General features: G+C 43.7%; 1 pseudogene; it reads right to left on the bottom strand.

Annotated features, from left to right (window-relative positions):
• LOC149206152 (aspartyl protease family protein 2 pseudogene) overlaps positions 1 to 1,862 on the bottom strand; it is a 25,997-nt pseudogene extending 24,135 nt beyond the window's left edge.
• Positions 1,863 to 11,104: the final 9,242 nt, after the last annotated feature.

The following is an 11,104-nucleotide window of genomic DNA, read 5'->3' as shown; positions in this document are numbered from 1 at the left end:
GAAAAATCCGACAGTATGATCGAACTATCAAAGTACATGCTGGATTTTCCATCCATATGTACTAGTAGGGGTCAGGGGTTAGGGTTTAAGGGTCACATGTTAAGAGGATAATGGGTTAGGGCTTAGGGGGTTCATGGATTTTAGGTTAGGGGTTAGTGGCTTAAGGTTTTAATTTTGTCAAGGGGTTAATGTGTTATGAGTTATGAGTGTACGGGTTAAGGGATTATGGATTGGGGGTTAAGGGGATAGGGAATTTAGTGGTTATGGGTTAAGGGCTTATGGGTTGTGATAATGGGGCCCCTAATCCCCTTATCACCACTATTTGGGTTCTTACCTTCCATCTAGGCATCTTAGCCCATATGACATTAGGTCCTAAGCCACCTTCTCATTCTCTAATGCTAGGATTATAGATCTTACTAAACCATGCTTGGACCTCCCCTTGCCCCATTCAATACACAACAAGATAGCCCTCTATTGTAGCAACTACAACCACCCTCCAAAATTTTGGCCTACACCAATTTCAGAGCCTCCCTTGAAGAGTTCACTTGATGACTACACACACTCGGGTTCACTTCGTGAGGTCACGTGATTCCTTACACCTGCCTTGCTTGTTAATTGCATTCAAGTCTCTGCATGCTGATGTCTAAGTCATGCTTGCGACCATGTTCTGGTTATGCTTAAAGTATTCGCTTCATATGTGCTTATTGTATTCACTATGAAAGCATCTGTTGCACTCACACACGGAGTCACATTCACTGTTGCGCAAGAATCATCTCGATCAATGAACGATCAATCACAAGTGTTGCACTTGTCACTTGCACCGTTGGTCAGTCATGTTGAACATGTGTGTCTGGATGGTTTGGTCGTTTCGTCATCAAGTCATGCGAGTGTGTGTTTGTATGATCACCTATGCACCTTTTGACTATTCACACACTTAGTCATTTTTGTTGAAGTTCTAACGACTAGACTCCTCACTAACAAACGGACCATCACCCTGCTTTTGAATGTCAACCAGAACAATGCAGAAGCACCAAGATAGTCTTTTCAAGCTGCGCTGCCCACAAGCAACCCAATCAACTCTCATGCTGGTCACTTGGACAATCAGACCTAAAAATCACCCTGGGACTGACTCCCCTAAAAAATTGCGTAGAGGCCACTGACCTCACCCGCTCAACTGACTAAGGAAATTGCGCAGACAGGCCAGACAGACACCAAGTGCCCGTCCCTGTCTCCCTCAGAAAATTGTGCAGTTTTCCTAGTCAGTCATCCCGACAGTCGACCAACTATTCATCTTAGAAATTGCACAATGTTCATGAGCAGGCCTTCCGCTGCCCATCAGTCAGCTCAGCTCAAAAATTTCACAAAGATGATCAGTGGGATGGCCTCCAGGCCTCAATGCAGCTTTCCTTGCCAATAACCCCGAGCAGTAGACTGCCAGTTCCCTCTGAGAATTGCGTAGTTTATGTTTCCAGTCTCCCAGGCAGCCAACTAGTAGTTCCCTCTGGGAATTTTGCAATTCTGGCTGCTGGTGACCCTAGTAGCCAACTGGAAATTCCCTCTAGGAATTACGCAGTTTTGGCTGCAAGTGACCTGGGAAGTTCCGTAGAAAAACTGTGTAATCCTTGCCTGCTGACCCTTCATGCAGCCTGGCCCGTTCCTCTGGAAAATTGCACAAATCTGGCTATCCAGCCCCGCTGCCTGTTCGTTCTGAAAAATGCGGAGAACATGCCTGCCTTGCCTTCCAACAACCTAGACTGTTCCTCCCAAAATTTGCACAATTTTGCCTCCCAGCCGAGCCAGACCTTGTAGACAGTCACTGTCAACTCAAATCGCCTGTCTCCATCTCTCAATGACTCTTGCATAGTTTTCATCAGTAGTTTCCCAAATCCATCATCCCGCATCACAACCTTGCTGCCTCTCCCATTCACTTGCACCTGAATGATCATGTGTCATGGTAGACTAGGAGGTTTTGGATTTTATGTCATGTCTTCATGAGTGACTGTAGGTATATGTACACCAACGAACATGACAAGACGATGAATGGGATGAATGAAGAGAGCACATGCAGAATGACAGGTTCACCAACAGACAAACGAACAAAGCATGTGAAGCGGACGAACGTGACAAACAAGCACCTTCATGAACAGATGAGCCTGTCAAGTCTTCCAACATGCAAGTGAGGAATAACATGCTAAAGCTTCATCAAGTGAACCAAGGACCATTGAAGACTCTGCGCACTTCGCCATGTGTAGGTGAAGCTGTGATACACCATGAAGACATCCATCACCTAACAACACTATAGCTTGACATGCACTCTAGTAGCAGCACAAAATTACCAGGATTGTCATGTTAAGTCATGTCGGGTCACGTCATGAGTCATGTCACCCACATCCTCACTGTGGGCTTGTTGTCAATCAATGTGATGTAATGTGGAATTCCAATAGAACCACTTGTTGAACAAAGAATCATGTAAGTTGAAGAGTCATGGAAGTCAAACGGTAATGAGGGTAGTTGAACAGCCATAAGGGTCAGTTTCACCCTTAGCTATAAATACCCCCTCATTTGTACATGTAAGGGACTTTTCACCTCAGCTCCTCCCACATAGCCAAGAGAGTCTGTAATATTTTCTTTGAGGAGTAAGTAGTGGCTCCAACACCCCGCTGATGGGGTTAGTGATGTATGGTGTAAGATGGGTCTTGGAACTTTCACTTAATTCCGAAGCCTGTTAACAGGCCATCACGTTTTCACACATGTATTGCATTTGTTGTAAGGCTAATCTTTAACACTTGTAATGCATGTTTGTTTAACCTGTGTTCTACATCTGAATTGATCCATTTGTTGTAAGGCATCTATTAATGGAAATGTGTTATATATTCTGTTAATGTTGTCTCGTCCGTGTCGAATGCTCTGTTGGACAGCAGATAGACCTTTCACATGAACCTTGCTGTAACAACCGTTGCACTCGTTCGGACTGTTCCGTGAGTGTTGTACGTGTTATCTTACCTTGTATGTTGTGACTGTCACGTTCGAGTCGACTACTCCGTCAGAAGCTGTATATGTCCTTTTGTGTTGTGTGTTCCTAGACGAGTTGGGACTAATCCCTTTCAACATGGAACTCACTATCACCTTCTCCCCTTCACAGTGAAAGAACCATTGACACAAGTACACTTACACTCACCAGGCATGTGAACCTCACTTCTCGAAGACAAAGCAAACTACTCTCTTGTGCTGAAAAGCAAGAGTTGAGAAAAATCCTTAAGACAATGGCAACCGGGCCATCATACTGGATGGGACTCCCAAACCAAATGGTGTGACGTCCAATTCGGACTTCATACCGGGGTGATCCCCTGAATGTTGGCAGGTCCAACACCGTCAACATTTCTAGCGCTTGAAGGAGGGCAGCCAGTTTTACATGGCTAAGATTCCCCTCACACTCACTCATTCGTCATCTGGTCAAGGCAATAGCTTGTAACCCCCCTCTCATGACTCTGTAGTTGGTTACTCCTCACCTCCCAGAATTGAACACGAGATTTCATATCAACACCTTCACTCCGTCCATCCCATCACTCGCCAATTCACGAAATCAGTCAGACTGATCCCAGGCATACAACATCTTCCACATATGTATAAGAAGCCAAAATCCACTCCCATATGAGTTATTGTATCATCGGTGGAAGCAGTCCTTGCTACTCTTGAAGGTTTGGAAGAATCTATTGAAGTGGGAGAGGAACCTCCAATCTTCTTTGATGATGAAAAAGGTACTCTTGTGGCCTTGGGATTGAAATCCTGTGTAGGAGGTGGATGCGGAGACGAACCCACAGACTCGGATTTGGAACTACTAGATTCCAAAGGAGAGGAAGAATATGAAGAGGACAAAGAAGATGAAGAGATGGATGACCTAAATCTTGAATAGATGACTCAGGGACCATTGGCTCTCTTGGTTGTTCTGCACAAGATGTCAAAGCGAGCAGAGAGAGTGAACATCAAGTTTAACCCTGACAACGTGGTGAAGGAAGAAGATCAATTAGAAAATTTCTACCTACAGCTGCAGACCCTTGACGTACGTTATTATGATGTATCATGTAGATTGTTTCCATGTACCTTGGATGACCACCCAGCTGCTTGGTATCACAGCCTTCCACCCAACTCCATACATAACTGGGGTGCTTTCAAACGGATGTTCCTCGAAAAGTTTTCTGATGACAAGACCCCAACCATGCTACTCAAAGAATTGGGAATCCTCAAGATGGAGGGAAAAGAGAAAGTGAAAGACTTCAATAAGAGGTTTATGCATATTTTGAACAATTTTTCAGCAGACACCAAACCTCATGACTCCATCACTATCGACTATTACACATCTGCACTGCCAAACACCATTGCGTAGTTCATAAAGAGAACTATGAAGCCAACACTTTTAGAATGGTGCGAATAGGCTATTGTTGTTGAGAAAAACTTGCATGCCATTGGAGTCATCAAGGACGACGAACCAACGAAATACTCCAAGGATGCGAGTAGAAAGCCCCAAGAAACAACGATCAAGGGTAGAGACAAGGAAATAACTGATATTGAGATTCTCACTCGCCTTATCAATAACTTGACCACCAAAATGTCTGAACTCAAGCAACAGAAGACAAACACATTCACGAATAGTCATCCGCCCAGACAGAGACAGGCAAGCAGTTCATCAACTGGCTCATCAAGCAACAATCGGTTCAATTCCAAATTTTCACAGAAGCCTGTGTTCCAACTCGATCAGTGCGTTGATCCTAATTTCTATTCCTTCCATGAAGAGTTTCATCCCGAGAACTCTTGTTCAGATTGGAAGTGAGTTGTTACCTCTATCTACAGTCATACACTTGATGCGAATGGCGACATACAGGAGCAACCAGAAGACACAGATGATAACGAAGAGGTTGCACCTAATGAAGCACCAAGTTCTGGGCATGTGGTGAATGCATATCAGTGCTCGCAAGTAGTCTCGAAGACGAACACTGAGAAGCAGCCCCAAAAACAAAATGATTGTTACAATCTTAGAAGTAAAGGGGCTCCCCCTACACTTGGGGAAATGAAAGAGAAAGTGAGACAACTGATAAAGAAGGCTGATCCACCAGCTACCTCCAAGCAACAAATACAAAGCAAGTCTGGGAAGACAATGACAGATAAGAATACATCCGTGAGCAACAAGTTGCAGAACACTCCGCCAGACAACACGAACATCTGTTCCACCCAGACACCTCGGTGAGTCTACCACTTCTGGATTACAACATAGTCGATGACATGAAGAAAACTCGAGTGAACATTAGTTTGTTCGATTTAGCCGAAGTCCAGAGTCAGCAAAATATCCCATTGCATGCATTGGGACAAACAACAACAGACAACACGACCTCCACCAGCAAGGGAGCAAGCACACCTCCCGGATCACTATCTACTGTGCTCAATACACTTCGATGGAAGAAGCAAACTCAGGTTTCCCCCCATTCCTGCTTTCATTTGAAGTTTTCAACTACAACATTCACAACTGCTTGGTTGATTCTGGTGCAGTAGCCAACGTCATGCCGCTCTCCATTGCTAAGAAGATCAATGAACGATGGAGAAAAACATCTGCGATAATCATCCAACTTGACATAACATCAGTACCAGCAATTGGTGAACTTTGAGATGTGATCATCTGATTATCTCATGACAGTTGAGTTCATCAATGCATCAACATAGTTGTTGTGGACATACCGGAAGCATATGGCCTGCTACTCAACAGAGACTAGTCCAGCAAGCTAGATGGATATTTTTCTATGGACTGGTCTCACATGTGGCTTTCGTACAAGGGAAGATGCAACCAAATCTGAGTGTTATCTGAGAGGTATATGAAACATAATGTCACTCCCCTTAACAGTGAGAACAAACCATTGGCCTTCGCAGAACTTATGTTTGGAAACTACCTCCTGGAAAAGACATTGGAGTGTTATCTTGCATGGCCAACTCCAACCTCATCAGATAAGCAGTTGGGACTCCTTCCTCGCCCAACTGATGATAATGAAACCTGTACATTTTGTTTTTCCGATAGTAGCAGTAGTAGCAACAGTACCAGCACGCCGAACTGTCCATGTACAGACAAGTTGTGGGCCATGAGTCTTGACAAATCAGGAACACATGATGGCTCAAGGACCGAGTGTATCTCAGTCATCCAAAACAATGGACAATGCATGATTTCAAGCTTTTTGAAGTTCGAAGTCACAAACAATGATGCCAAAGCACTCATTCTAAACACACGAAGGACCAAAACTATGAACGAACAGAGCAACCTAGGAGTCCACCATGATCTGAAGATGGCCAACCTCGATACAAGTGACACACTGTAGCAACGACCAATCGTTGACCACTTGATTGAATAGTACCTAGATGGGTTTGCAAGAGTAGATGATGACCTAAGTACCCACTGCACGCTAACAATCCAACATGAGATTCTAGGTAAAGGAGGAGACAAGCCTTTGCAGCAAAGAACAGGTAACACATACATGTTGTTTGTACTCCTTTCATCGAAAAGAATGACTAACATTTTAAGTGTTTGGATTCCTTGCAAAGTTCGTCATCATATTTGGTCTTCTAATTTAAATCTTGCACGTAAGAAATCTGGGAAGATTCGCTTACACATTTACTTTAAAAACTTGAACCCTTCTCGGAATAAAAACAACTACCCCGTGCCATCATCCGAGCCCATGTTCTTGAAGGTCTTCTGGAATGCCACCAGGTTCTGGTAGCGAAGCCCGTGAACTGGCACTGGTCCACGAGAAACTTGGCTCACACACGTATCATTTGCAATCACTTGACAAGAGGAATGATAATCTTCCTATCAATGGCCAAGTCCTCAAACATTAGTTTCAGAGGGTCGGGCCGCACCCGTGCCACGTACATAGTCAACTTGCTGCTTGTTGTTTCATTTGGTTTGTTTTTATTATTATCTTTTCTTTCACTTTGTTTGATTCTTCTTACTATTTTTGTTCACGTTCATTTTGTTTATATGATATATTACTATTTTTGTTTCCGGAAATAAGTGTCTCCAACTACTATGTACTAGCTTTTGAATAGAGTATGTGGATGAAATTGGAAGAAAATCTTTACACTGCAGCACTTGGCCAATATTGTGTCTGCTTCTCTGTCCTTGGTTGTAAATTTTGGCCGATGAAGTTTTGACGGAAAATACAAACCATCTATAAGGGAAGTTTTGGTCCAACCATGAGCCTATGTCCACACTAGGAAGCCCCATGCCTGTACTCAGCCTTCCACTCTGCGTTCAAGCTCATCCAACTAGTAGAAACAAAGAAGGGGAAAATATAAATGAGCAAACCTATGTCAGAGGTCTTACATGATTCTCTAAAGGAACAACCTCTTCTTCTCTCAATAAGTCAGGATCCCTCTTTCGCCCCAAAAATAAATAAGTGCCTATGCACAGTCCTCTTGAAAAATATAAAGGCGAAAGAAGAGAAAGGCTTCCTGCGTAGAGAGGTGAAGCATGTAACTCCACCAGGGTACTGACTAGGCTCGCTGGCAGTGGAGCAATGTGTGTGTTCCTGCATGACTCCACCAGGGTACTGTCCAGGCCTGCTGGCAGCGAAGCAACACCAGAGATGAAAACTTATACTCTGAAAATCTTCAACTCGCGAGCTAAACTACCCTTCCTAGATTCAAAACAATGAGATTCAAGATGAACGTTTGATTGTGTTTAACTGAGTTGGAAAAGGGTGAACCACGTATGTCCATGGGGTAAGTGGGGAAACTGAAGTAACCTGCACAACGGTTCAACACTCCCTGAAAGACCAAGGCCCTATGCTAGAAACGAACAAAAACAAAGAAGCTAGAGTTCTACTAGTGTGTTGCCAAGTGTTGTAGTAGCTACAACCACCCTCCAAAATTTTGGCCTGCACCAATTTCGAAGCCTCCCTTGAAGAGTTCACTTGATGACTACACACACTCAAGTTGACTCCATGAGCTTGCGTGAGTCCTTACATCTGCCTTGCTTGTTAATTGCATTCAAGTCTCTGCATGCTAATGTCTAAGTCATGCTTACAACCATGTTCTGGTGATACTTAAAGTCTTCGCTTCGTATGTGCTTGTTGTATTCACTATGAAAGCATCTTTTTCATTCACACATGGAGTCACATTCACTATTGTGAAAACATCGTCTTGATCAATGAACGATCAATCACGAGTGTTGCACTTGTCACTTGCACCATCGGTCAGTCATGTTGAACATGTGTGTCTATATGGTTTGGTCGTTTCATTGTCAAGTCATGCGAGTGTGTGTTCGTATGATCACCTATGCACCTTTCGACTGTTCACACACTTAAACATTTTTGCTGAATTTCTGACGACCAGACTCTAACTGACAGCCGGACCATCAACCTGCTTTCGACTCAATCAAAAGTCAACCAAAACAATGCATAAGCACCTAGCTAGTCTTTTCAAGTTGCGTTGCCCGCAAGCAATCGAATCAAATCTCATGCTAGTCACCTGCACAGTCAGACCCGACAGTCACCCCAAGATTGACTCCCCTCAAAAATTGCACAGAGGCCACTGACCTCACCCACTCACCTAACTAAGGAAATTGCGCGGACAGGCCAGATAGACACCAAGTGCCCATCCCTGTCTCCCTCAGAATTTTTTTTAGTTTTACTAGTTAGTCATCCCGACAAACGACCAACTGTTGATCTTAGAATTGCGCAGTGTTCATGAGCAGTCCTTCTGCTACCCATCAGTCAGCTCAGCTAAGAAATTTTGTAGAGTGTTGGGTGTGGAGCATGATTATCTTCTTTATTTAGAGGTGTCGCCACATAGGAACACAGTTCGTAATGTGGCGGCAACGCCGCCCGTAAAATGTACGCTGGAAGGAGGGTCTGGGGAGTGGCGCCCCTGAAGCTAAAAATAGAAGTAAAATTCCCTTGTAAAAGGTTGTAATTTCGTAGTCAATCTGGGCCATTCATTAGGTGAAGATCTGACGGTAGAAGTTATGTTTAATTTAGGGTTTTTTTCCCTAGAAGGCAACCCATTGCTATATATGAGGGAATTGTATTGCGTCTATGTAGATCTGTATTCGGAGTGAGGAAGAGAGAGGATATTAAAAGAAAAGATAAAATTACAACAGATCTGTTGTACATTGTATCTCTTCATTTTGATGGATAATATAAAAGGAAGGACTGGTTGTTTCTCCGTGGACGTAGCCCAAATTGGGTGAACCACATATATCTGTTTCTCTCTTGTTTTATGCATTTTCTTTGTCTATATTTATGCAATATTTTATGTGTTCCATTTCTCTGTAATATATAGTTTCCTAACACAAAGATGATCAGCAGGCCGGCCTCCCGGCCTTAGTGCAGTTTTCCTTGCCAACAACCCCTAGCAGCAGACTATCAGTGCCCTCTTGGAATTGCACAGTTTCTGTTGCCAGTCTCCCAGACAGCCAACTGGCTGTTCCCTTTGGGATTTGCACAATTCTGGCTGTTGGTGACCCCAGTAGCCAACTGGAAATTCCCTATAGGAATTGCGCAGTTCTGGTTGCAAGTGACTCGGGCAGTTCGCCAAAAAAACTACACAATTCCTGCCTACTGACCCTTCATGTAGCTCGACCTGTTCCTCTGGAAAATTTTGCAAATCTGGTTGTCTAGCCCCGTTTCCTGTTCATTCTGAAAAATGCGTAGAACATGCCTGCCTTGCCTTCCAGCAGCCTGGACTATTCCTCCCAAAATTTGCGCAATTTTTCCTCCCAGCCAAGCCAAACCTTGCAGACAGTCACTATCGACTCAGATCACTTGTCTCCATCTCTTAGTGACTCTTACAAAGTTTTCATCAGCAGTTTCCTGAATCCATCATCCCACATCACAACCTTGCTGCCTCTCCCATTCACCTACACCCGAATCGTCATGTTTCATGGTAGACTAGGAGGTTTTGGATTTGATGTCGTCTCGTCATGAGTGACAGCAGGTACAGGTACACCAACAAACATGGCAAGCCGATGAATGGGATAAACAAAGAGAGCACATGCAGAATGACAGGTTCACCAACAGACGAATGAACGAAGAATGCAAAGTGGACGAACGCAATGAACAAGCACCTTCGCGAACAGATGAGCTTGTCAAGTCTTCCAACATGCGAGCAAGGAATAACATGCTAAAGCTTCATCAAGAGAACCAAGGACCATCAAAGACTCTGTGCACTTCGCCATGTGGAGGTGAAGCTCTGATACACCATGAAGACATCCATCACCCAGTAGCACTATAGCTCGACATGCACTCCAGCAAGAGCACGGATGTACCATCACTGTCATGTCAAGTCATGTCGAGTCACGTCATGAGTCATGTGGCCCACATCATCACTATGGGCTTGTTGTCAATCAATGTGATGTAACGTGGAATTCCAAGGGACCCACTTGTTGAACAAATAATCATGTAAGTCGAAGAGTCATGGAAGTCAAACGGTCATGAGGGTAGTCAAACAACCACAAGGGTCAGTTTCACCCTTGGATATAAATACCCTTTCATTTGTACATGTAAAGGACTTTTCACCTCAGCTCCTCCCACATAACCAAGGAGTCTGTAATATTTTCTTTGAGGAGTAAGTAGTGGCTCCAACACCCCACTAACGGGGTTAGTGATGTATGGTGTAACGATGTGTCTTGGAACTTTTGCTTAATTTAGAATCTTGTTAACATGCCAACACGTTTTCACACATGTATTGTATTTGTTATAAGACTGATCTTTAACACTTGTAATGCATGTTTCTTTAACATGTGTTCTACATCTGAACTGATTCATTTGTTGTAATGCATAATCTATTAATGGAAATGTGTTGTATATGATGTTAATGTTCTCCCGTTCATGTCAACTTCTCTGCCGAACATCAGACATACCTTTCACATGAACCTTGTTGTAACAACCGTTGCAGTCATTTGGACTGTTCTGTGAGTGTTGTACATGTTATATTACCTCATATGATGTGACTTCCACATTCGAGTGGACTGCTCCGCCGAAAGATGTGTATTTCCTTTTGTGTTGTGTGTTCCTAGCCGAGTTGGGGCTGATCCCTTTCAACATGGAACTCACTTTCACCTTCTCCC

Source organism: Pinus tabuliformis, chromosome 1_2, assembly GCF_031772625.1.
Source record: "Pinus tabuliformis cultivar Carrire ecotype Pingquan chromosome 1_2, CPIR1, whole genome shotgun sequence".
NCBI lineage: Eukaryota > Viridiplantae > Streptophyta > Pinopsida > Pinales > Pinaceae > Pinus > Pinus tabuliformis.
This window is presented reverse-complemented; position numbering and strand designations above follow the sequence as displayed.